Raw genomic sequence first — 27,687 nt, 5'->3', positions numbered from 1 at the left:
CAAACATGGTCCTGTTCTATCAGTTGCTGTGCTGATCAATGGGCAGTTTTTTACCTCTGTCAAATGAATATGTAGCTTAAAGTTGTCTATTTGTATATATTCTTGCAATAAAAATGACCCTACAATAATACACATTTACAATAGGCCTATATCTAAAAATACATGCAGCCTAATGATATACACTAAGTGCACAAAACAAGGTGCTGGAAATCCTTGGTACAGCATGGGGGGCGTAGGCATTGTGGGGCTCATGTGAATTTCCTTTCTTTTTCAGCTTCAGACCAATGCCTACTTCTCACTGAAAACATAGTTTTGTGTTTTTAATTTCCATGGATTTTACACCAGAAGGTGATTATGCAACATTATTATACAACATTATAATAAAGCATGACATAGCCATACAAGTCAAGTACAAATACAAAATAATGACAAATGGCAACAGAAATTATGTAGTTATTAGTATTTATTTAATATTAACTGATTTTCCAGAGGGAAGCAAAAAAACAGAAACCTTTTTAAGCCAATGTGGAACAAAATAGAACACATTTCACTGATATCTTTTAACAAGACAATTGAGCAAGCTCGTGTATAATACACAAATAATCAACATGTAGCCTATCCATTAACTATTTACATATATTATTGACTGTCACATTAAGTGGCTTGGGGAGCAAGGCATGAACATAATAAAAAAATCCACATCAAAATCTGTGAGTTGAAGCTATTTTTTTTTTTCATGGGCTGCGTCTCAATCCACCACATCCGCCTATGGGCTGCGTCTCAATGCACCACATTCGCCTGTGGCAGCCCTCCACATCTGCAGTGGAAAGTGGCGGAGCTACATCGGTCAGACCATGAGACATCCTGAAAATCGGCCTTCTCACAAAAACATCTGTAGCATTCGAACGGTTTGGCCTACAAACTATTATGATCACTCTTTGGAAAGGGACTCTCATGAACACGATGGTGTTCTCCGTTTTGCTCTACAACCCCAACAAGTGTCACGGGACTCATCTGAAGTCGGTAACGCTGATGTGCCAACTTCAGTCTGTAGCGTCCGAACCGTTTGAGCTATGAACTCTCCATTTTGTCCTACAACCTGCACAAGTAACCCATACAAACAAATGGAGGTAGTTTTGTGCCAACAAAAACAAGGGGACATACGTGTCAACAACAACAAAAAATCCGGAGGTTTTTAAAAAAAAATATATATATATATATATACATTACCCCACCAGCACCCCCTTCTTCAAAGGACAAATATCTTTGTTTTTTTTACAGCTTTTTTGCTACATATACATGCATTTTATATATACATTTTACATACACATGTTAGATACATGGTACTTTTATATAAAGCAGTCACATAACAATAATACATTACCAAATGTCAGCTCTTTAATCCCACCCCTCAGCCTATCACACCTATCACCATAGACCACCCTCGTTTGGTTTCCATGTGCCATATATTTTTCAATTGTGCTGTGATGTTTTACATAATTTTTTACCTTTCGAATCATATAGTATCCACAGATTGTGAGCTAAAGATGAAAACCTTTCCTACGAGTATTATTATATTATTTATTGACAGACTATGGCTTTCCAAATCGCCCAACACTGCTATTTGTAAGGTTCATTTTAAGTGCATGTTGTGATTTTTATTTTTAGCATTTTTGAACCTGTGACCAGAAACAAGCTACATATGGGCAATAACAGAATAAATTATCTATTAATTCTGTCTCTTCACAGCAAAATCTACAGAGCTGAGATTGATGTATGCCCCCTATATATAGCATTCTGTTGGTGGTAAGAATTTTATATAATAATTTAAATTGAAAAACTCTTAAGTGTTGAATCAAGTGTTGTTTTTTGTACCAGTAAACCATATGCCACAGATATGGTACATCGGAAATCTCTTCCCATTTATTTTGCAACCTGTATGGTGCAGTTGTCAACATTTTTGTCCTCAAATAAAACTGGTATATTTTTCTATTTATGCCAGTTCCTTTCAGCCAATTTGTATCTTTAATATATGGCAGGCAAACAAGTTCCTTATCTTCTCCCTTTTCCACTTGCCTCCTCCATTTTTGTTGTAGTGCTGCAATCAGTTGGTTGTAAGTTTGGATTGAGCAGATATTCCCATATATTTTCAATAACTGCATATGTGACATAACTCCTCCGTTTCTATTCATAAAATCATTAACAAATATAATACAATTTTTAAACATTTTTTCCATAAAGAATGTTTTAATTAAATCAGTATATTTGAATTTAACCATGGCATTTGTTGTAATATTTGTTCTATCTTTTCTGGAGGATAAAACTGAAATTGTAACCAGCTTTGTATAGACAAGTATTTACCTCTCCATTGTTGCAGACTCAAATATTTTTGCAAACTTTCTATTGAAATTAATTGTGGTAAGTTCATTTATATTTTTAGAGATGTGAATATCAAGTATGTCTACTTCACCATCCGCCCATTTTATTGGTAAACTACAAGGTAGTGTAAACACTATTTTTTAACAACCCGATACGTAATATGTAACACTTGTCATAATTAGGTTTTAATCCAGAGAGGCTAGAAAATGTATCAAGATCTTCAATGAGACTGTGCAGGGATCCAGATTGCTGACTTCAGAAAAAACTAGTCATCGGCATACATTGACACTTTTGATTTTATGCCTAGAATTTCTAACCCATTAATGTTCTTGTTGGATTTAATTTTAATAGCTAGCATTTCAATGGCCATAATAAATAGATACAGTTGAAGTCGGAAGTTTACATACACTTAGGTTGGAGTCAATAAAACTCGTTTTTCAACCACTCCATAAGTTTCTTGTTAACAAACTATAGTTTTGGGAAGTCGATTAGGACATCTACTTTGTGCATGACATAAGTCATTTTTCCAACAATTGTTTATGGACAGATTGTCACTTATAATTCACTGTATCACAATTCCAGTGGGTCAGAAGTTTACATACACTAAGTTGACTGTGCCTTTAAACAGCTTGGCAAATTCCAGAAAATCTCAAGACAACAGTCAGGAAGTTAAAGCTTGGTCACAAATGGGTCTTCCAAATGGACATTGACCCCACGCATACTTCCAAAGTTGTGGCAAAATGGCTTAAGGACAACAAATCAAGGTATTGGAGTGGCCATCACAAAGCCCTGACCTCAACCCCATAGAAAATTTGTGGGCAGAACTGAAAAAGCGTGTGCGAGCAAGGAGGCCTACAAACCTGACTCAGTTACACCAGCTCTGTCGGGAGGAATGGGCCAAAATTTACCCAACTTATTGTGGGAAGCTTGTGGAAGGCTACCCGAAACGTTTGACCCAAGTTAAACAATTTAAAGGCAATACTTCCAAATACTAATTGAGTGTATGTAAACTTCTGACCCACTGGGAATGTGATGAAAGAAATAAAAGCTGAAATAAATAATTCTCTCTACTATTATTCTGACATTTCACATTCTTAAAATAAAGTGGTGAACCTAACGGACCTAAGACATGGAATTTCTACTTGGATTAAATGTCAGGAATTGTGAAAAACTGAGTTTAAATGTATTTGGCTAAGGTGTATGTGAATTTCCGACAAGTGTATGGAGACAAAGAACAGCCTTGTTTTACTCCTCTTAAAAGCTCAATACTTTCTGAGAAGTAACCATTATTTACTATTTTACCTCTAGGGTTGCTTTAGCCCATTGTATAAGAGATTCACCAAAATTAAAGTAATCCAGGCATTTAAATATAAATTGTAGTCATACTTTATCAAACGCCTTTTCAAAATCTGCTATGAAGACCAGGCCTGGTATCTTCAATGTTTCATAATTTTCAATTGTTTCAAGTAATTGTTGTATATTATCTCCAATATATCATTCATTTTAAAAAAAACTGTCTGATCAGGATGAACAATATCTGGTAAAACCTTTTTTATTCTATGTGCTATGCATTTTTGCCAGGATTTTCACATCACAACAAGTGTTAGATATTTTATTGCCTCAAAAAGTTCCTCTTTTCTAAGTTGGCCTTCACACAGGTCTTTCTGTAAATGTGTTAATTTTACATTATTATTATTAGGAAAGAAATCCTTAGTTAACATGTTGGAAAGGAGGAGACTGAAAAGAAAACATATCCTTAAAATAATTTAGCTTCCTCTTTCAAAATTTCATTTGGTGAATCATGGATAACTCCGTCATTTGTAACAAATTGCTGTAAATTCTTTTTGGTAGAATTTCTATGTTGAAGATGCAAGAAACATTTTCCATCCAATTCACTTTATTATTTTAATACATTACATTTGATGGTTCTTGAATAAGTACCTCCATTTCTTTTTGTTTTTCCTCTAACCTATTTTGTGCCTCTATAGTACAGTTTCTGTTACCATCTACCTGCACTGTTACTTCCTCTATTTCCTTTATTAGTCTAATCTCTTTTGACCTAAACTGCTTTTGATTTAATGATGAGTATTGCATTGAATGGCCTCTAAAAGTACATTTGAAAGTGTCCCATACAATAATGTTGAGCAAAAAAAAGTAAATTATGAATTATTTTTGTCTTAGTTAAGACCTTTCTTAGATGTCCTAGATATGTCATTTATGAATGTGTAATTACAATGCGTTACTATGGGCTATAATAGTAGAGGCCAAACTCTATATTTTACCAAAACATTTTCTAAAGGGGTTCTAAAATTCTAAATCAATTAACTAAATGAGCCACTATCTTAAAATAATTCCATATGTTAGCTTAGTACCATGTTACATTAGCAGCCTGGCAGTTTCCCAAAGTTTGGTGTTGACTATGAACTTTTCTTAGCTAGCTAGCTGTGCTTTGTGGAAGAATGTGGGAGATATTGTCAACATTGAGTTGTGCCGGTGCATTGCGATCTGTCCATACAGTTAATGCTACAGCCTTGTAGCTAGCTAGCTAATGTGACTGGCTTACGTTAGTTGGCTAACTAATTGGCAATAGCAGCCAAGGACGTTTGCAATTTTATTTGTGCTTATTTGTTTGTGCTCTGATTACACACAAGTGTCAAGGCCAAGTATACATAGATGACTTCAGCCATGAGAAAGACCATCCTTAGCTAGCTTCCTTTGCTTCTAGCTTGCTTCTCATCCGACTGGTGTTAGCATCTGACTGGTGCTTTGGTCCGCTACCTGTTAGAACGCTGAGATTTGGCTGAAAAGATGTTAGCATTGTCAGAAATTCTACAAAAAGGTAGCACATCGTTCGTTCTTAATGGACAGAAATGAGCATGTGAGAGCGATAAATTATAAATGCAATCAAAGCTGTTGCCCCTAAAAACGTATTCAGTCGGAAATGTGCAAAGTCTAATAATGACTTCATGGACCTGTAGTCTCGTTCTTATCTGACGCCTAGATATTGAACTAGGTCGGGGCAAGATTTATTTTTTTCTTCTCCTAATGCTAATTCGGTAAGTGGTTCTCGGTAACGGCCAGACGACTCATAACGAGAGGCGGGAGTGTGTTGTGTACCTTCAATCAAGTTGATTTGCTAATTTTCATCGACACTGGTGTCATGTTGGCTTAGATTTGATGGTAGGTAGATTTTAATTTAACACTGAGCTTTAATAAATGCATATACTATACTATACATGTGGGGGCGATAATACACAGCCACTGTTTGAAAAACAACAAAAATATGATATTTCAAAAATAAACTGTCATCTTAAGTATTTATTTAAAACCAGTGTGTGCATGGTGTGATCAGAGTTTTTGATATCCTGATCAATTGGGGGGGAGCACTCGTGTTATTTGACACTAATACAGCCCTTGAAGTTTGATACCTGCCTGGGGATCCTAAACCCCCACCCTCGAACACACACACCCCCCTCCCAGAGCCCATCCCCCCCCCCCCCCCCCCCCCGCTGGTATCCCATTACCAGGGCACACAAACACACACAAAGTCTTGGGAATTAACTCCACCATTTGTTTTCGTTTGCCACTGTGGTTTTTCTAATCCACAAAGCCAAATCATCTTGGTTTCTCGGAGTACAACTGTATAAAACTACTTCAGACACATACTGCATGAATGCACGAATACTTAGAGCTTAGTGTCTTTTTACGTAACTGATTTCGACGGGCGAAACGAGGCGAAGGAGTGAGAACTGGGGTAAACTGCTGTATCATTTACCAGTAAACAGAGATACTAATACCTTGAGATAACACTGCCAGCCAAGCTTTCAGAGAGACATCCTGTGCTGTGCACCACCACCCTGTTGAGAAGTGTACAGTCAGGAAAACAGTGAATGAACTCTAATCCTTTAAAAACAGCACAAAGAGATAGAAAGAGATATAGAACAAGACAGATAATGAAAAAGAGAAAGAGAGAAAAGCTGGGATATGAGAACCAACACAATAAACATGACCTGTTTTGACTGGTGGGCTTATTACCACACTCTTTTAGAGAAGATTCATTTCCTGCCAGGTCAAGGTTGGGCCCAGGTATTCCTTCTGTTGGATGAGCGGCAACACAGGAGGTGTGTGTCATTCAAACTGTGAGAGTCACCCATGACCAGTGTCTGCTAGGTGGATAGTTGATAGTTCCCCATGCTGGGGTGAAGAGCCAAAAGAGATTTAAAAAACATGACAATGTTTACGTCTGGTTAAAGGTCAATGGAGAGTTGAAGACACCTTTTAAAACAGACTAAATGCACCGCTGTCACCAAAAACAATGGCACTTAAAAGAAAAGTCTATAATGGATGTCTGGGAATGCCGGCTAGATGAATGGTGATTGGCTGTGGTCAGGTCTATTAGGCAAAACAACATTGACATCATCAGGCAACGCTGTGATACAATACATTTCACAAATACACCAAAGACTACACCGAACTTTACAAAAGGTCAAGGCACATTCTTTGTAACCTGAAGCTATAAGGCTACAGTAGACTGGTATTCAGATATTTACAAACTGGCCCACAAATTATAGTCTAGGACAATTACACTGTGATTACAATTAGAAATGTCCAACGTTAACCGTTGGCTTGAAAGATACTGACAGATGTTCAGTGACCTATGTTTGTTTGCATATACAGCTAAAGTCCAGTTTATCTACAGCGTATGCAAACACAAGGCATGACTAACGTTGTGATACGGTGGTGGAGTTTTAAACTTAGTTAAACCTTTGCTTTTACTTGGATGTGTTTTCCTTCCCCCTTAAAGGTACGAGGAGGTATGCAATGAGTTAGAAACCCTTTTCCCTCTCTTTTTTTTCACCCTATGGTTCTGAGAAGAACAGGTCAGGGGGGGGTCAGATTCCGTAACTTTGCGATCATGTGTGGAAATTAAAAAATTACTGGGGGAGGTATTTTGGTACATTTTGGAGGTTTAAATGGCTCTTTGGGAAGGTGCAATTATTAGGCTGATGATTAAAACGCTGAAAAGGACCATTGATTTGGTCAAGATACGCAATGGAGGCATACCAATTACCAATGGTGACATGTAGACTGTGTAAAATTATTTTCAGAGATAACTAAAGGGCAGTATGTGCTAGGGTTCCAACCTCTAGAATAACTTTGAAATCTCCTGTATGTGTGCCTTTATTTGTGCACACTTAGCCTACACTCTTGCCCTCATAGAATGCTAAATGTCATTGTGTAGAACAACCTAATAGCCAATGGAGCCAGCAAAACATTAACATGTTTGGAATCAAGTATGTAAAGCAAAAGTCTACAAGAGTAATACCCACACAATTGTAACGGCAGAACAGTATCCGATGTGGCGCCATCTCCTGCTCACAAGAGAAACTACATAAGCCATATTTAGAGTGTAGGGAGGGGATTATTTAAAAAAAAATAAAAAGTAAAAGTGCATGCCACACCACACATCTGTTTTCCACAGATCTGATAAGAGCCCATTTTGTAACTTCTGGTTGCAAAAAAACCTCCATCTGGCAGTAATCACATATACTGTAACTTTCTCCTGACAGAACGGAGGGAGCTCAACACATATTAAGGTAAACAAACAGGCTATTCAGTAGAATAACAAACCAACATTATCCTTCCTCAATGCTCCAGAGTGCCGCAGCGGTCTAAGGCACTGTATCTCAGTGCAAGAGGCGTCCCTACAGTCCCTGGTTCGAATCCAGGCTGTATCACATCCGGCCGTGATTTGGAGTCCCATAGGGCGGCGCACAATTGGCCCAGCGTCGTCCGGGTTTGGCCGGGGTAGGCCGTAATTGTAAATAAGAATTTGTTCTTAACTTACTTGCCTAGTTAAATAAAGGTTAAATAACATAATTACATTTTTAAAATGAACAAGTGGCCTATGGATATGCTATGTAAACATTTTGCATACAACTTCAATTAGGGTGGGTGCCCAAAATGTTAATGAAGTAACTTTCTTCACTATGTCGAGGTGAAACATGAGGTGTGTGTGTGTGTGTGTGTGTGTGTGTGTGTGTGTGTGTGTGTGTGTGTGTGTGTGTGTGTGTGTGTGTGTGAGACAAGGCTAGGGGGGGGGTCTTCCCCAAAGCAAAGCAGGCTGGGTAAATATCCTGGTGCCACTCATCAATCATCACAGGAGACTCAAAATGGGTCAAAGGTGGGACAGGATGATTGGTGCAATACAAAGGCCTGTTGAACTGTGGACATTTTGGGGGCATAAAGCACCAGACAAAGGGGAATGAATGAAGTAACTTGTATGATTAAATTCCGGTATGAAAGTAACAGTAGTTTAATACAAACAGGTTGTGTAAATAGTCTAAGCTGTATAAATTATTTGAGGGAAAAACTTCATGCATTTTATTGGTGAAAATCAAAATCAAACATTGATGTCAATAATTCCATGCTATCACAAGAGATTTGCAGCAATTTAATTAATATCCTAACAAATGCCACATAGATCAAATGGAGAGCTTCCTTTGCACAGCAGAGCCAGTTCTAAAAGCTGGCTAAGGAGGTAGATAAGTAGGAAGCAGACACTTGACTCAGCTAGTGGCTGAGAGACCAACAGCAGACCCCCAAACTATGCTATAAGTACACGCAGACTCCCTGTCTCTCCATGTCATTCCCTCCCTCATTTCCTCTACCACTATGTCCATCAAACCAACAAGGACCCAGAAGTCCCTGTGCTCCATCAATCTGCCGACAATATGCCTCATTGACACACAAACATCCAATTAATCTTCATTTGTCTCATCATATCATGCCATTCTCATGGAAAGGGCCACCTTCTCCTGTGTGTTGACAGTTTGTGGAACAGTGGGTGGTTCGGGAGTGGAAGCGGGGTGCCAGTACAAGGGAGGGGGGTCCCTAAAAATTGCAACTACATTTGGCGGCTTGCATTTCCAATCACGGCTAATGTGATTCACATTCAAATAGCGCCACCCCACTCTGATTTCTCAGCTGCCTATGACCCCTGCTTCCTGACAGCAGCAGCAGGGTTGGCTTGGTGGGGCTGCTGGAGATGCCTGGGGTTTCTCATGCCCCCCCACCACCCCCAGCGGCTCGACCCCCCACTGCTAACAGAGCTTGGAGTGGCAGGCCAGGCAGTAGCAGGGGAGGAGGAAGGAAGGAAATGGTCTTCAGTTGCTAGGAAGGCCAGGGAAGTGTCAATTCTCCAACAGTGGCCCTGGAGGGGACCTCCAGCTGTTCAACTGTCCATAAGGGAGCACTGTGAGGGTCTTTCCCACCATGGGGGCTCTGTAGCCACCTGTCAGATTTTGGAGGAGTCAAAATGTCTACTATAACAGCAGTTTTAAGTTTTCCCCCTCCTAATCACTCCACGTTCCGATAAGAGCAGACATAAGATTACGTTGTAGAAAGCAGAGTATGTTCACATAGAGTTAGTACATAGATCGGGAGAGAGAAAGGCAGAAAAGAGGGAGATGAGGGAAGGATACAGAGAGAATTAAGAGGGAAGGATACAGAGAGAATTAAGAGGGAAGGATACAAAGAGAGAATGAAATGAGGGAAGAATACAGAGAGAGAATGAAATGAGGGAAGAATACAGAGAGAATTAAAAGAAGGAAGGATACAGAGAATGAAAACCCTTAAATTAAAGCGACAGGCCATTTTTTCCTGAGTGTGTTTTGACAAGGCCCAGGCTCTGTCTTTGATCAGCACTCAGGAAGTTTCATTAGGAGATAGAGGGAGGACAAGGAAGAGAAGGATGGGAAGCAGAAAGATAGAGAGAGAGAGAGAGAAAGGGAGAGCAGGAACTCTGCTCGTTCTAACTTATCTCTCATATCAGTCTGGTTGGTTGCGGCCAGGACGGTGACGTCCCACAGCTTTCTGTCAGGAGCTGGGCCAGGACTCGGTCCCCAACGCCAGCAGACCCCAACAAACTGAGAGAGCAAAGAGGAGAGGGCAAGAGGAAGGGGAGAGAGTACAGAATAAGGGGGGGTGATAGAGGAGGAGAGATATGTGTTTTAACCAAAAATGTATCTGTTCAAGTTGTCAGATCCCAGCCCCCTGCACTGAGAAATAGTAAGGTGTTTATTTTCCATAGCACAGTGCAGTGTCTCTCCCTCCCTCTTGTGCTCCCCATCACTGTCGGACACACACATTTGGTTTATCCTTGTGAGGACCAAACAATTGATTCCCATTCAAAATCCACGTCATTACCACAGAGAAGGCCACAGAGGAACACAAAAGAGGCCTGTCAGTGAGTTATGGTCCTGGGAGGAATAGGGAAAAGGCCTCATGACAAAGGGAGAAATCTGCCATGGCTGCTTCTGCCTCTCATCCAAGGCCTGGTTTCTTTCTCTTGCCCTCTCGATCTTTCATTCTCTCGCTCTCATGCTTTCTCTCTGGACCCAATGCCTCCGTCATTTCCTCTCTCCCCTTAATCTGTCTGTCTCTCGCTCTGTCGGTCTCTCTGTCTCAGACTCTCTACTGTCTCGCTCTCTGTCTTTCTCTCTCACACTATCAGATAACTCATTCCAACAGATTTGGGCAGTTATGGCAGGTAGGCTTGAAAATTTACTGGTGTGTCACGTCAAGAAAGGAAAACACAAAATATCACTCTTCCATCTCTAGCCCAGGCAGTGTCAACAGTTAAATTCCAGCTCATGAGCAATGAAGCCACTTCATTGATTAAATGCAGGAAGTTAAGACCAATACACTTTATAGATCACTGCTAAGTGCATTTTTTAAATGGCCAGTGGCCTGGAGATATGAGCTCTGCTGCAGTGAACTGACTGACTCCCCTGCATCAAGTCATTTTGAAAGGCAACTGCAGAGTCGTGGCCAAATAACTGCTTCAAATCCAGTCAATTCAGTGATATCAGACATGGAATTCAGATGAGAAAATCGCTACTGTAAGTGGGGCATTTTGTCAAGTCGAACACCATATTCAGTCCATTCCTGAGTTGACTTAAGTTGACCCCTGTAGTCTCTCATGCTGTCTCGTCTCTCTGCAGCAGACATAGAGTAAGCAATATGTTTGTAACATCAACTCAGAATAAAATCACGGTCTCAAATCGCAATTCATATAGAATCGTGAGAAACACAATACATATCGGCACCTAAGTATCGTTATAATCTCGCATCGTGAGGTCCCTGGCAATTCCCAGTCCTAGTAAAAAGATACAAAATGTCACCCTACATGCACTAATGGCAAAATGGTTTTGTTAAGAAAGGACACTGTGACCCATCCCAGTCCCTGGCCAATTAGGCTTGAGGGAACGCCACGTTTCAACCATATCTGGCGGGGTCTTTTGTCTGTTCCTTCACCATTGACTTTCGTGGGGGTTTACCGGGAAGTACGCCTCATATTTGGCTTCCCCCATCTGCTGTGGCGTACACAATGAAGCGCTTGTTTGTCGCGGCCTGTGTCCTCTCTCTGGCCGTTTTGTCTTCTTCCTGAAGCCACAGATGTTCCCAGTGCCATCCCATTGAAGCGCCTCCGGACAGACTGGTTCGTCTGTGTGTCAGTGTGTGTGTGTGTGTGCATGCGTGCGTGCGCGCGTGCGTTGATATCAAAGCACTAGTGGACTGACTCCATGGGAACAGCACAGCCGGCTTTACACTGTACAATAATTACACTGATAATGTAATTATTGTGGTAATGTAGACATTCAGTCATTCAACGAGTAATTGGGGATAATACATGCCATTCAGTGTATTGAACTAGGCTGATGATTAAATGGTGCCTATCTTTCCCATTCATTTAGGCTTGATACGTGCTTCCAGTTTCCAGAATAAGATAAGTGCTTGCAAGCAGTTGCCGTGTCGGGGTCATCAAGTCTGCAGTATTACGTTTATCAGGTAGAAAAAGTTTTGAACTTCATTTCTGAGACGAAATACCTACCTTCCTCTTTCTCCAGTAAGAGCGTCAACCTCATCAAAGAACACAATGGAGGGGGTGACAGCTCTGACCTGGTATCGACATATGCAAGGTATTAATATACAGTAATTGCATATACATTAGAGTGTAGAATATTAAAGCAATTTCCTCTAAGCAGAAGTAGTCCTTATGTTCCTAGTGTAATGGGTATACGATAGACAATGAAAGTTGGCCTGGTACTCACCTCTCTGACAGGCCTCTCAGACTCCCCTACATATTTACTCAGTGACTCTAGGCTCTGAAAGTTTCAGAGGAAAGTTGGTTCTCCTGTCCAGTGATTCATTATAGGACCAAGAGATTTCCGTACGAGGACCCTAGTTATACAGTAGGCTATAACTATTCATTCATATCATTATAACACTAGTAATACACGCTCTATAACATTTAACCTAGCTAACCACAAGCTAACTAGACCACTATTTAATATCTGACAGGAACACACCTCAATGAACAAACCACTGAGAACTTTTTGACAACCCGCCAAGAAATCTCTCAGAGATTAAAGGGATAGTTATTTAAGAGGAAGAGGGGAAGAGAGGGAAAAATGATCATTAAGAAGGAAGGCAGAGAGGACAAAGGAGGTAGGGTAAGTAAGGCTGATGGGGCCACTCTGCACTCTCCCTCCCTCCGAGGCGGATAAACATCCACTCAGCCCGTCAGGACGCACTTCCTCCCCCTGCAATCCCCCCTCTTCAATCCCCCCTCTTCAACACCTCTGGGCTCGCATGGAGACGACACCTTTTGTCTCCTCAGAACACGACAACGTTGTGGATTAATCTGTTTATTTCTCTAGCCAGCTACTCACTGGGAGGGTTATATTCTATGTAGGTACATTTCTATTTGGCTAGAGAAACAGTCATATTGGTGTGTGAAAACATTTTGATAGGGTGTTAGGGTTTTACTGTACACGACGCAAGTAGCACGCATCTAAAAATATAGTGAAGCAAGGGTAATGTGTCGGAGGCAAAGCTAACACATTGGGGAAAAATACATTCTGATTTTGTCATTGAAAAAGTATTAGCCAACTTCTTACTATTTATTTTGCTTAAACATCAAGTGTAACATAATACGAACAATTTGGGTTGGACGTTATTCACAAATAGCATCTATGAGAAAAACCTTTAATTAAGAGAATTTTACACTGTAAGCAGTCTTTAAAGGTAAGTCTTTCTTTGTTATATTACAGCCTGTCCACGATCTTTTACCACTGACCCAATCTAATCAGGCTGGCTGACAGTTTCTGTCACAGCCCCATCGCGCCCGGCAACAGCTTCCAAAATAATCGGCAATTAACAATCAGTGAAGTGATCAATCAATCTCCATCAAGGGGCCTGGACAGAGCAGGGTGAGGGGTGGGATGAGGACGGTGTAGGGGATAGTTGTGAATTGGTGTGGAGGGAGAGAAGGGAAAAGACGGGATGCGGTGATGAATGAAAAGGACAAACATGGGGTCGGAGGGGTCAAGTGAGGAGGCCTGTAGGTCTGCCTCCAAGGAAGCAAAATATTCTGAGGTCCTTGAGATAATCAGGGACACATCCCTGTTTTTTAACTGGGGTAAAGCCAAGCCAATGGCTGCCGGTGGTAAATCACTGGCCATAGCTAAGTACAGTATGTTTTGGAAAACGGAAAGAAGCCGTACTAGTTTTACTATCTATAGTTGTAGAATCTCCCTAGTTGTGGAAACGTCAAAGGTCCATGCTATGTCAGCCATAAGAAAAGGAACTGTGCTTGAAGGCAATGCACAATATGCAACTGCAAAACTGATGCATTACAAAAGTATGCATTATAGGGGTGGGATTTAGGGAACCCTGCAGGTGTAGAAAGGACTAAAAAGGACTCTTCCCTGCCTGTACATTGACCATCTGGTGGAGAATGCAGGCAACAATCAAACTTTGAATGATCATCACCTTAAAGGCAAGGAAGTTGAGTCTGTTCTCGTTGGCCAGAGCCTTGGTGATCATGAAGCAGCCTGGGGTCCATAGAGGAGTACTCCTTTAGGGGGCTGGATGCCCATGCGGGTGAAGGTCTCGAGGTGCCTGAGAGGCCACTCCACCGCCTGCTTAAGTTTCGGCTTCAACTGCTCCTTGCCTCCCACATCCGACCAGCGCACCTGCAAGGGAAACAGACAAACCAATCGGACACAGCTGGAAACAGAGAAGAATACAGAGGTTTCAACACAATGGAAAGAGAGACGTCCCCAATGGGCTGTATAGGGTGGCAGTTTTATTGGAGCATGGTGTCCAGCAGTGTTATGAAAGCTTCTTTAAAAACCTATTCAAGAAAACCCACCTTTTCCATGATCAACGTTTTTTCAATTCAAAAATAATATCCTTACCGTGGGGCAAGAAAGTTTGTGGGTTCAGTTTGTCCAGTGTTTATTTCTCTCTACAGCTGTAATAAATCAATTAACCAATCAAATAAATCACTGAAATACTGTTTGTATTTTTGCCCTGTGCGAATTATTTGGAATAATAGGCATACAGTACAAGAAAATGAAAATGTAGTATACGTCAGGAAAAGTATTGGGCCTGATCTGGGCTGAGGGTGAATCAGCAGACATTGAACAGAGCCAGCAGCTGTCCCTTTGACAGATGACGGGCCGAGGCGTACGACTACAGGAGATAAAACAGATAAGGAAAGCAGGGGTTGGCCAGAGCAATAAGTCCCCCCCCTTCATCAGCATGACTTTTCCTCTGTCTCCCCCCCCCCCCCCCCCCCCTCCGTTCCTCCCTTCCTCTGTGGTAACACATCCCAGGCAACCGGCGCCGTCTCCCGGGAACGGAGCACCTAATGGAAACCTGGCATCCGGCCACATACTGTAAATACCACATGCTGAACAATTTATGGAGAGAGAGAGGAGAGAGAGATGATAAAGATGGTGAGGGAGATGGGAAGAGAGAGCATGGGAGAGAGCATGGAAGGAGAGAGAGAGCGAGAGAGAGACAGCCTCCTTCTGCCAGAGTCTATGGGGTGTAAATCAAATCAGGCAGCTTCAGGTGCCAGGCTAGCAGCAGATGTGCACAGTAAAGATTTATACACCTTTTCTCCCCCTCCCCCCTATTTAGTTTTGTTTCTGTTCAGGTTGTCTGCAGACAAAGAACATAGAGCTGGCGTAACAAAAAGGCACCATTAATTCCAAGGTGCTTTTGTCACGAACATGGCGGATGTGGAATTAGAGGGCGCCGTTTGAGTCACACCTTGCTGTGTTGATTTCATTCCCCCTGCCTCTTTCTCTCTCTCCAAGACCCAGTTATTATCTTTTACTGTTGTTGTCTGAAGTTTACAAGGAGCCTCTCAGGGTCCGGGCTTTGATGGGGTTGCTGGGGAGGTGGGAGAGAAGGAGGGTGGGAGGAGGAGTTGTGGTGGGTACTTCTCCCGACAAGAACTTGGAGAGGAGAGAAAGATGAGGAAGAAGAACAACGGAACGGATCTCTCGACCAGATCAAAATATTAAAGGTCCGGTTGGCCTGAGAGAGAGGCGTGCTCTGCTCTTGCTTTCGCCTCACCCGGGATCCACTGGAAGTTTCTTATATAAATGGATTAGAAACAAATGTTTGCACTCATGTGGATATAATCAAGTCGGAGCTCTGCGGCCGACCCTTCAGCTGCAGTGCACTGGGGGAAGGAAAAAACTAAAGTCCTTATTTTGTTTCCAGGAACTGGCCGCAAGAACTGAACGTCTCGGGGTGATCTCAGTGCAGAGGAGCATTAGGAGGAAGGAGAAGGGCCTTTTTTTCTCTCTCACTCTCTGGCAGGAACCGACATCGACCCGATCTGCTTTCAATTAGTACTGGAGATGATGATAGCCTCTTCCTGTCCGTTATGTCTTGCACATGCAAAGTCCAAAACATCATGGATGGCTGTCCCCCTACCTCCCCCGAGTGTGTGATTCATCTCCGTTTCAGGGAGGGCAGCAGTATGGCCTGTGGGTCATTTCCATCCGACGTTTCCTCGGTTTAAACCCCGCACGTAAACTAAAGTCATTGGGGATCTGAAAGCATCTTGTCTAATGCACAAATTACTTAATGCCTCACTGTACTATTGGCATAATAAATTGACTGGTAGTCCAATGCGTAATTAAGCAATTTTCGCTGCTGAGAGATGATGCGGGGTGGCAGGTAGCCTAGTGGTTAGAGCGTTGGACTAGTAACCGAAAGGTTGCAAGATTGAATCCCTGAGCTGACAAGTTCGTTCTGCCCCTCAACAAGGCAGTTAACCCACTGTTCCTAGGCCGTCATTGAAAATAAGAATTTGTTCTTAACTGACTTGCCTAGTTAAATAAAAGGTAAAAAAAAAAATGATATCTTTCGATCCCTGAGGAAGTTTGTTGACGTTTCTGAACATGAGACTAGAAGACACTTTCCGTTGTGCCGAAATTTTAATGCCGACCTTCAAAAGACTAAATGGGTTTCTAAACTAAAAAGAAAACCAAAGGGCCATAATCCAGACATACCTTGGGGACATCGATGGCGACCTGCCTCATGGCACCTGGTTTGACCTCCGACATGGCCCACTGAAGGTCCTGGAAAGTGACCGTCACTGTCCCCATTAATTGGAGGTCCGATGGCTGGGAGCCACTGCCGAGAGCACTCCTCAATGCATTCAGCCCTGTAAAAAGACCAGCATGATACCAACATATTTGTTGATGTACCGAGATTTCCGAATCTCTAGGTTTGGGGTGGTATAAAGAGAATAGTGCATGGTGGGTAATAAGAGAGACAATTCTGATAAAGAACATGATTTTGTTAGAGATGGATATTTGGCAAGTCTAAGATGTTGTGATGATGTGTACAGTTACTTGGAGGAAAGATGCCCTAGCTGCAGTAAGTCATGTTTGAAACATTGAAAGTTATGGCCTGAGGGGAACATCAAGACTGTTGTTCAGCAATGCCACCTTTCTCTAGGCTAGTCTTCAGAGACAAGACATTGTTAAAATGTCAACAATAGGCTAAGCCTCCCTTTCCTCCTTTTTCTAACAACAAGCCTTTCAGTGACGGACAGTTTCCCACATAAGTCCCTGGCAGCCGCTCCACGTCTCCAAACACACACTTAATTTCACACAGTAGAACTTTCACCTCACCTCTCAGGCTCCGACATGTCGTGATGACGAATCCCCGACGAATGCCTAATCTCTAAATGAACGCTATTTTCCTTCACTCTTTCAATTCAACAGGGAACATTGGACACGCATAGCCAAGAAGAAAAGCTGGAGAGGAACTTTAATTGACGCTTTATGTTTGAGATTAACTCTCTCTTGACTCGAGGCAACTCCGTTACCTGCTGAGTAGAAAAAGGACACAAAAGGACAACGGTACAAATAAATTCATCTGTGCATCAATATCAGCGGAGGATGTTGAGTTCGTGTTGGGCATTGCAGAGTAGGGTCACAAAACGATGAACCACAGATAAGAGTAGGCCCTTGTACAGTCAGTCAGCATTCCAAGGGGCCAGGGTGATGATAGCTTATGAATAGGCCATATTGGCACTGGCGACGAAGATAGGGAACAGGCTCGAAGGAGGAAGGGAGCGAGAATAGGGCTTGACAATCACCTAGGCTACATTAGTGTCATTGACAGGTCATGATTAGAACAGGGAGAATGCCTTGTTTTCCAAGTGTCTCATGGAATACTGTGGGATTTGAATTCTGGATTGGCTTTTCTTTAAGATTTCGGGAAATCTCTAAGATCCTCACAGTGCGTGTTTAACACAAAGGAGAAAGGGTTCTTCCTGTTGGTTGTAGGTAATTTGTCTTAAACAGTCTATGTTTAAGACTAAACTAGATAAACATGTCACGAGTCCAGCCAATATGAGATAAGTGAAATGATGTGCAAGGATCAAGGGCAAAACACATTCTGAATAAGGCTGGTGGAACTCTTTGTGCAATAGATTGTTTTTACAAATATGAATGTGAAAATGCTTAATGAAAAGCTGCTGCTAGGAGTAAATCAGCCTGACATTTAAAGAACCCTACCCCATAACATTACAGAAAAACCTTCACTCGACTAGAGTAGCCTCCACTCATAACCATTTGTTGTATAGATTCCAAGACATGCAGGTAGGATAGCAGGCATTTGATGAACAAATTACATGGTGGCTGAAGGCATGATTACAACTGACGCACTGAACCCACAAACAATGATTTCTTCTCAGGAAAAAATTCAGCCCTCTACCCATCACCACCCTTCTCCTCCTTCCCGCCCAGTCCAAGCTCCAGTTAAGATGGCCCTAGCTCCAACTCAGCCTGGAGGCTGGGGCAAGGGACCGAGGGGGACTGGGGGCCAGGGCAGACGAGAGAGGATTTACGATCAGACAAGACTGCATCCTGTTTATATTTTCCAGGATACGAGGACTGAAAAAAGGGACGGAGGAAAAAAGAAAAACACAATTAATGCGGAGAGAGACGGAGCGACAGAGAGAGAGGGTACGTGAGAGGAGTCAGCCAAGGTCAGTGTGTTCCAGGTCCCGGGCCCTGTCCTTGCTGTGTACAGTCTCCTCTCCCCTGAGTCCCCCCACATCAACTTAGCCTGACCTGGCCCTGCCCGATGACATGGACGTCTCTTCTCTTCTCCGTTAAAAGCTCCAGGAATCCTCGAATAGCAGCACAAAAACATCTGCCTCAGCCTGGGACCATGCACAGGGTAGAAAGGAGGGGAGGCAAGCACATTTTCTGGGGAGAGGGGGGAATGTGGCCTACCACATCTGCTACCCAGCCGACTCTTCCCCCGTAACTCCCCTCATCGTCTTCTCCTCCACTGCTCAGCCTCCTCATCAGGGATAGAGGGATGGTCAAAGGGTAATGGAGTTTAGGCCTTGGTTCATCAGGCCACATCTATTTGCCTTTGAAAAAGAAGCCCACTTCACAGTGGGGTGACCATGAAAGCATTCGCACCCTCTCACCTTACTGTTCACTGTCAGATGTGTTCAAGTGCATAGTACAAAAAAACTAAGATTGTCTGTGGTTCTTCAACACAAAATTGTCGACAGCATGAGAAAGAAAAGTCTGCGCTCATAAGGCTCAATCTTCCTGGATTGACAAACGTTTCGTCCAGCTAATGATATTTCTCTCACCAATCGCTGGACACAACGTGCTACAGTGGTTGAGGTATAACCTACTGAACAAATACACCGAAGGAAAGTCAGTCAAACACATCCCTAGCAAATGCCTAGTTAGCAAGTATATTCATGAGCCTGATTAATGAGGTATCCAGCCTTGACTCTGGATAGCCAAAAGGCTAAATAAATGTAATTCAACAATGTGCATCAAGCATTTTCGTTTCAGGGATTCTATCCTCTGGCTAGGCTTGGCTCGATCCCAGCACACATTTGGTTTAGTTAGGAAAACATACGATGCACTGTTAGGAGTGAAAAAAGAAGCAACACAACAGTGTTTAATTTTAACCTTATGTGGACTCTCTTTTTTCCCCACTTGTTCTTTGCTGAATGCTTCAAATTCACCAGCAACCTGCGGGAAATCGAGAATGGGGGCTCCGCCACTTCCAAGAATGCACATTTGCAAAAAATGCAACTGGACCCAAAATAGGTATGGGACGGCAATTACTTTTTATCATTGCTAATATTGGCTTGGGGAGGAAGAGCAGACAAAGTGAACATGAGGGCTGTGGCCTGGTAAGAAGAATTATCTCGCCCCAAAACACACCCTCCCTGACTCAAGGCCTTTTATTAGGAGTCAACTCCAGCAACCCTGGTCTCACCCTGGACCTGAGTATTAAAAAGAAACAACCCCTTGAGTAAAAACAACATTATCCTCCGATAGAACGTGAGCCAAGTCCACAAGGTAAATATATCGAAGACACTGGTGCATTCTACTACAACTAACACCATTAAAAAAATACTACCTTGGATGAATTTGGGCAGTTAAAGCCTACCGTTTTCAGACAGGCAGAGTAAACTGACAGAAGTCTAGTAGACGTGAAGTAAGGTTCCCCCTGCTGACCTCAAGGGCGTCTTTTAGACCATTATTGTCTTGATAGGATAACAACAACAACAGTAAGTCATTTATGTAACTAGAGATGTAAGTGTCCATCTGCACTCCTACAACACGTTCCACACTTCCTTTGGACAGGAAACACCCTCCAGAAGTAGCCTACTTAACACCACTCCCCCATCCCCAGGCACTTGTCAGCAGAGCTGTGTGGGTCTCAAGCGACATTGTCCTCAAATGAATTGTGAAATAATTTTGGCATTACACCATTAAAAAACAGGAACATTTTCATTACTCCGAGGGTCTTCCGGAACACTCTTTGCAACTGTATTTACAATACCCAACATCTGTTCCAACTCTGAAAAACTGCAATAACATGTGCTCTTAAAACACACAGACAGAAAGTTAGACAGACAAAAAGAGATAGACAGTGAGCAAGATAGACAGAGAGACAGCGAGAACGAGAGGTTTTATTGTTTATTTCATTTTTGTATATTATCTACTTCACTTGCTATGGCAATGTTACATATATTTCCCATGGCAATAAAGCCCTTAAATTAAATTGAGAGAGAGTGAAAGATAAGACTGACACCAAGGAGAAAGCGCGAGAGATAGACAGAGAGAGAAAGACACAGAGACAGACAAAGACAGAGAGATATTTTCTTATTCACAGACAGAGCGCGAGAGATAGACAGAGAGAAAGAAAGAGAGAGAAAAAGAGAGGGAGAAATAGATAGAGAGAAATAGAGAGAGAGAGAGAGAAAGCTAGACAGAGAAATATAGACAGAAAGAGAGAAAGATGGACAGAGAGCAAGAGAGACAAATATGGACAGAAAGCGAGAGAAAGAGAGAGAAAGAGAGAGAAAGATGGACAGAGAGAGAGAGATGGACAGAGAGAGAGAAAGATGGACAGGGAGAAATATAGACAGAGAGAGAGATGGACAGAGAGATAGAGAAAGATGGACAGAGAGAAAGAAAGATGGACAGAGAGAAAGAAAGATGGACAGAGAGAGAGAAAGATGGACAGAGAGCGAGAGAAAGAGAGAAAGATGGACAGAGAGAGAGAAATATGGACAGGGAGAAATATAGACAGAGAGAAAGATGGACAGAGAAAGAGAGAGAAAGATGGACAGAGAGAGAAAGATGGACAGGGAGAAATATAGACAGAGAGAGAGAAAGATGGACAGAGCACGAGAAAGATGGACAGAGCACGAGAGAGATGGACAGAGAGAGAGATGGACAGTCTGTCTGTCTCTCTGTCTGAGAGAGAAAGATGTACACAGAGGAGAGAGAGAAAGATGTACAGAGAGATGGAGAGAGAGAGAGAGAGAGAAATGGACAGAGAGAGAAAGAAAGAGAGAAAGATGGACAGAGAGAGAGAAAGATGGACAGAGAGAAAGATGGACAGAGAGAGAAAGATGGACACAGAGAGAGAGACAGAAAGATGGACAGAGAGAGAGAGAGAGAAAGATGGACAGAGAGAGAGAGAGAGAAAGATGGACAGAGGGAGAGAGAAAGATGGACAGAGAGAGAGAGAGAGAAAGATGGACAGAGAGAGAGAGAGAAAGATGGACAGAGAGAGAGAGAGAGAGAACGATGGACAGAGAGAGAGAGAGAGAAAGATGGACAGAGAGAGAGAAAGATGAACAGAGAGAGAGTGAGAAAGATGGACAGAGAGAGAGAGAGAGAAAGATGGACAGAGAGAGAGAGAGAGAGAGAGAGAGAAAGATGGACAGAGAGAGAGAGAAAGATGGACAGAGAGAGAGAGAGAGAAAGACGGACAGAGAGAAAGATGGACAGAGAGAAATATGGACAGGGATAAATATAGACAGAGAAATATAGACAGAGAGAGATGGACTGTCTCTCTGTCTGAGAGAGAGAAATATGGACACAGAGAGAGAGAGACAGAAAGATGGACAGACAGAGAGAGAGAGAAAGATGGACAGAGAGAGAGAGAGAGAAAAATGGACAGAGAGAGAGAGAGAAAGATGGACAAAGAGAGAGAGAAAGACAGACAGAGAGAAAGATGGACAGAGAGAGAAATATGGACAGGGATAAATATAGACAGAGAAATATAGACAGAGAGAGAGATGGACTGTCGCTCTGTCTGAGAGAGAGAAAGATGGACACAGAGAGAGAGAGACAGAAAGATGGACAGACAGAGAGAGAGAAAGATGGACAGACAGAGAGAGAGAAAGATGGACAGAGAGAGAGAGAGAGAAAAATGGACAGAGAGAGAGAAAGATGGACAGAGAGAGAGAGAAAGATGGACAGAGAGAGAGAGAGAAAGATGGACAAAGAGAGAGAGAGAGAGAGAGAGAGAGAGAGAGAGAGAGAGAGACGGACAGAGAGAGAAAGACGGACAGAGATGGACAGAAAGATGGACAGAGAGAGAGAAAGATGGACAGAGAGAGAAAGAGAAAGATGGACAAAGAGAGAGAAAGATGGACAGGGAGAAATATAGACAGAGAGAAAGAGAGAGAGAAGGACAGAGAGAAAGATGGACAGAGAGAGAAAGACAGACAGAGAGATGGACAGAGAGAGAAAGATGGACAGAGAGAGAGAAAGATGGACAGAGAGAGAAAGATGGACAGAGAAAGAGAAAGATGGACAGAGAGAGAGAAAGATGGACAGGGAGAAATATAGACAGAGAGAAAGATGTACAGAGAGAGAAAGATGGCCAGAGAGAGAGAGCGAGAGAGAGATTGACAGAGAAAGATGGACAAAGAGAGAGAGAGCGAGAGAGACGGACAGAGAGAGAGATGGACAGAGAGAGAATGATGGACAGATAGCGAGAGAAAGATGGACACAGAGAGAAAGATGGACACAGAGAGAGATGTGGACAGAGAGAGAGTGAAAGACGGACAAAGAGAGAGAGAGAGAAATGGACAGAGAGAGAGAGATGGACAGAGAGAGAGAGAAAGATGGACATAGAGAAAGATGGACAGAGAGAGAGAGCGAGAGCGAGATGGACAGAGAGAGATGGACAGAGAGAGAGAGATGGACAGAGAGAGAGAAAGATGGACAGAGAGAGGGACAGAGAGAGAGATGGACAGAGAGAGAGATGGACAGAGGAAGAGAGAGATGGACAGAGAGAGAGAGAGAGATGGACATCGAGAGAGAGAAAGGTGGACAGAGAAAAAGATGGACAGAGAGAAATATAGACAGAGAGAAAGATGGACAGAGAGAGAGAGAGAAAGATGGGCAGGGAGAAATATAGACAGAGAGAAAGATGTACAGAGAGAGAGAGAGAGAGAGAAAGATGGACAGAGAAAGAGAGAGAGAGATGGACAGAGAAAGAGAGAGAGATGGACAGAGAGAGAGAAATATCATTACCAAGCCCTGCAATGCCAAGAGCTGAGCAAAGAAAAGAGCCCCCTCATCCAGCTGGTCCTGGGGCTGAGTTCACAAACCTGTTCTACTAACACACTGAAGCCTCAGGACCAGAACATCCAATCAATCAGAATAAACCAAATTACAACACAGTCAAAACAAAACTACATTGCTTATTGGGAAACACAAGCACAAACACAAAGCAAAATGCAGTGCTATCTGGCCCTAAATCGACAGTACACTATGGCTAAATATTTGACCATGGTTACTGATCAAAACCTTAGAAAAACCTTGACAAAGTACAGGCTCAGTGAGCACAGCCTTGCCATTGAGAAGGGTAGACACAGGAAAACCTGGCTCCCTGTAGAGGAAAGGCTGTGCAACCACTGCACAACAGCAGAACCTGAGATGGAGCTGCATTTCCTGACAAAATGTCAAAAATATAAAACAATTAGAGAGTGTCATTTCCCCAAATTTGAAACCCTTATTCAAGGTTTCAAAGACCTCTCTGATGAGGATAGGCTACCCATCCTGTTGGGGGAGGACGCAGAGAGCTGTGGGTTGGCAGCGCACTACATTGCTGCCTGCCATAAGTTGAGGGACAGTGTCTGACAGACCAATAAACCTGCACATGTCCTCAACTGTATGATTATTGTTATTGTTGAATGTATGGTTATATTGACCGTTGGTTATTGTTGTTACTGTTGTCCCGTTGACAATTTTTGATTCTCATTTTTATTTATTTTTATATTGTAAATATCCAAAGTAAGCTTTGGCAATATGTACATTGTTACGTCATGCCAATAAAGCGAATTGAATTGAATTGAATTGAGAAATGGACAGAGAAAGAGATGGACAGAGAGCGAGAGAGAGAGAGAGAGATGGACAGAGAGAGAGAAAGAGAGAAAGATGGACAGATAAAGAGAGAGAGAGATGGACAGAGAAAGAGAGAGAGATGGACAGAGAGAGAGAGAAATGGACAGAGAGAGAGATGGACAGAGAGAGAGAGAGAGATGGACAGAGAGAGAGAAAGATAGACAAACAGAGAGCGAGATGGACAGACAGAGAGAGAGAGAATGCTAGAGAGGGAGTTTGAGTTTTAAATAATCTTTATTGGGTCTGGGAACCCACAACACAATAAAAATTCATACAAAACCATAGTTCCACATCAATTAAAAACAGAACACCAAATCCTCCTCCACAGTAACTAAACACAACTGACTCTGAATACCCCATATACTCATAAACAGATCAATATTGTTAACCAGTTTCTAATAGGCTGTCTCCCAAATACTGTTCTTTCCAGTCTTCCATATTGCTAATTTAGCTGCCCCTAACACAAAATTAAGCAAAATAACTACACCCCTTCGACTAAACCTGTACTTTAGCCCAAATATAAACAGTTGGGAAGAGAAAACCTCTCACAAAGCTGAGAACCAAGAAGTGATCAGGTCAATCATCCCGACCAACCTGGGACACTGTAAGAACAGATGTGCCAGAGTTTCAGACTCAGCACAGAATGGACACCCTTCCCCAACTGTCGGATCCAGGTGTACCAGATGTATATTGGTGGCTATAGCTCCATGTATTATCCTCCATTGGAAGTCAGCTGTCCTCTTTTCAATAGGCAGTTTGTGAAAAAGAGGCTCTTCAAAAAGCCACATCCCTGGTGGCGTGCCGGCCTTACGGGACTTGACAAGAACTCTCCAAGCCTGCATAACAGATTCATAAAACGGAGTCAGGCCAGGCATATCACCCCCTCTAACTTTAAGAGGAAAAAGTGCTTGTCTAAGCCCAAACAGCCTGCTCTCCTCATCACTGTGTAGGCTGTGTCGACTCAGCTAGAACCGTCACTGTACAACAGTCTCTGGGCTGCTTGAAGCCGGAAAGCCATGATCCTGGAAGAAATATCCACCAGGTCTTGCCCATCCTCGTGCAGTGGCAGGTACAGGGCTGCAGCTTTAATCCAGTGTTGTCCAGACCAGAATAAATTGACAAGGTTCCTCTGAAGCTCTTGTATCAGACTCCCCGGTGGCTGTAACATCATTAGTCTATGCCACAGGGTAGAGGCAGCAAGATTATTAGCTACCAGTACCCTTCCCCTATAAGACAGCTAGGGTAGCACCCATTTCCACCTTGACAGTCTGGCACACACTTTCTCCACTACACCCTCCCAAAACATGACATTATGTAACAACTTAACATTAAAATACCAGTAAGGTGATGACCTTCGTGGACAGGACAAGCAAATATCAACAGTAACAATATGGCGATCAGAGAAACCCACAAGAGTAATGTCACACCTTCCAACCCTACTACAGTAGTGCTCAGATACATACAACCTGTCTAACCTTGCTGCACTGACACAACCTTCATTAACTTTTAGCCATGGGTACAGCCTAACTTTTGCATTCCTTACTCTCCACACATCAGAAAGCTCAAACTCAGTTAATTGACCAGACAGGCAAGTGGCTGACCGCAGGCGAGGTTCTTCAGCAGTGTGGTCAACAGTACAATCTACTGTACAATTCCAGTCCCCCCATAAAACCATACACCCCTCTTGGTCACACTGTCTTAAGGTTTCCTTTATTTGATCAAATACAGCAATACACTCTGTACCCTCATTAGGAGCATAAACATTCAAAACCCATAACATCCACATTGACCAATAAAACCCATCCCTTGACAATCTCTGTTGTAGATACCACAGTCACCCCTAAGCCTGAGGAAAACAACATTTCCACCCCAGCACTGAAATTAGTACCATGACTGAGTATATGCTGCCCTCCCACCACATAAAGTGGGGGGGAAAAGTATTTGATCCCCTGCTGATTTTGTACGTTTGCCCACTTAAAAGAAATGATCAGTCTATAATTTTAATAGTAGGTTAATTTGAACAGTGAGAGACAGAATAACAAAAAATCCAGAAAAACGCTTGTCAAAAATTTTATAAAATTATTTGCATTTTAATGAGGGAAATAAGTATTTGACCCCTCTGCAAAACATGACTTAGTACTTGGTGGCAAAACCATTGTAGGCAATCACAGAGGTCAGACGTTTCTTGTTGTTGGCCACCAGGTTTGCACACATCTCAGGAGGGATTTTGTCCCACTCCTCTTTGCAGATCTTCTCCAAGTCATTAAGGTTTCGAGGCTGACGTTTGGCAACTCGAACCTTCAGCTCCCTCCACAGATTTTCTATGGGATTAAGGTCTGGAGACTGGCTAGGCCACTCCAGGACCTTAATCTGCTTCTTCTTGAGCCACTCCTTTGTTGCCTTGGCCGTGTGTTTTGGGTCATTGTCATGCTGGAATACCCATCCACGACCCATTTTCAATGCCCTGGCTGAGGGAAGGAGGTTCTCACCCAAGATTTGACGGTACATGGCCCTGTCCATCGTCCCTTTGATGCGGTGAAGTTGTCCTGTCCTCTTAGCAGAAAAACATCCCAAAGCATGTTTCCACCTCCATGTTTGACGGTGGAGATGGTGTTCTTGGGGTCATAGGCAGCATTCATTCTCCTCCAAACACGGCGAGTTGAGTTGATGTCAAAGAGCTCCATTTTGGTCTCATCTGACCACAACACTTTCACCAGTTGTCCTCTGAGTCATTCAGATGTTCATTGGCAAACTTCAGACGGGCATGTATATGCGCTTTCTTGAGCAGGGGGACCTTGCGGGTGCTGCAGGATTTCAGTCCTTCACGGCGTAGTATGTTACCAATTGTTTTCTTGGTGACAATGGTCCCAGCTGCCTTGAGATCATTGACAAGATCCTCCCGTGTAGTTCTGGCCTGATTCCTCACCGTTCTCATGATCATTGCAACTCCACGAGGTGAGATCTTGCATGGAGCCCCAGGCCGAGGGATATTGACAGTTCTTTTGTGTTTCTTCCATTTGCGAATAATCGCACCAAATGTTGTCACCTTCTCACCAAGCTGCTTGGCGATGGTCTTGTAGCCCATTCCAGCCTTGTGTAGGTCTACAATCTTGTCCCTGACATCCTTGGAGAGCTCTTTGGTCTTGGCCATGGTGGAGAGTTTGGAATCTGATTGATTGATTGCTTCTGTGGACAGGTGTTTTTTTTACAGGTAACAAGCTGTGGT

At 42.8% G+C, this 27,687-nt stretch overlaps 2 long non-coding RNA genes across 2 annotated transcripts in view; both read right to left on the bottom strand.

Annotated features, from left to right (window-relative positions):
* Positions 1-445: 445 nt before the first annotated feature.
* Positions 446-8,102, bottom strand: LOC115171307 (uncharacterized). Its single transcript, XR_003871172.1, has 2 exons — positions 6,177-8,102; positions 446-1,099 (listed from the first exon to the last, which is right to left on the bottom strand). It is a non-coding gene; the product is annotated as an uncharacterized LOC115171307 (long non-coding RNA).
* Positions 8,103-8,679: 577 nt separating this feature from the next.
* LOC115171300 (uncharacterized) overlaps positions 8,680-27,687 on the bottom strand; it is a 33,851-nt gene continuing 14,843 nt past the window's right edge. The window contains exons 7-10 of the long non-coding RNA XR_003871170.1: positions 16,764-16,918; positions 14,218-14,420; positions 12,275-12,342; positions 8,680-10,307 (exon numbers count right to left, since the gene is read on the bottom strand). This is a non-coding gene — a long non-coding RNA (uncharacterized LOC115171300). The remainder of the gene's footprint in view (positions 10,308-12,274; positions 12,343-14,217; positions 14,421-16,763; positions 16,919-27,687) is intronic.

This window comes from Salmo trutta, chromosome 3 (assembly GCF_901001165.1).
Source record: "Salmo trutta chromosome 3, fSalTru1.1, whole genome shotgun sequence".
In the NCBI taxonomy this organism is placed as follows: domain Eukaryota; kingdom Metazoa; phylum Chordata; class Actinopteri; order Salmoniformes; family Salmonidae; genus Salmo; species Salmo trutta.
Note: the sequence above shows the minus strand (reverse complement) of the source record. Positions and strands in the feature narration are given on the sequence as shown.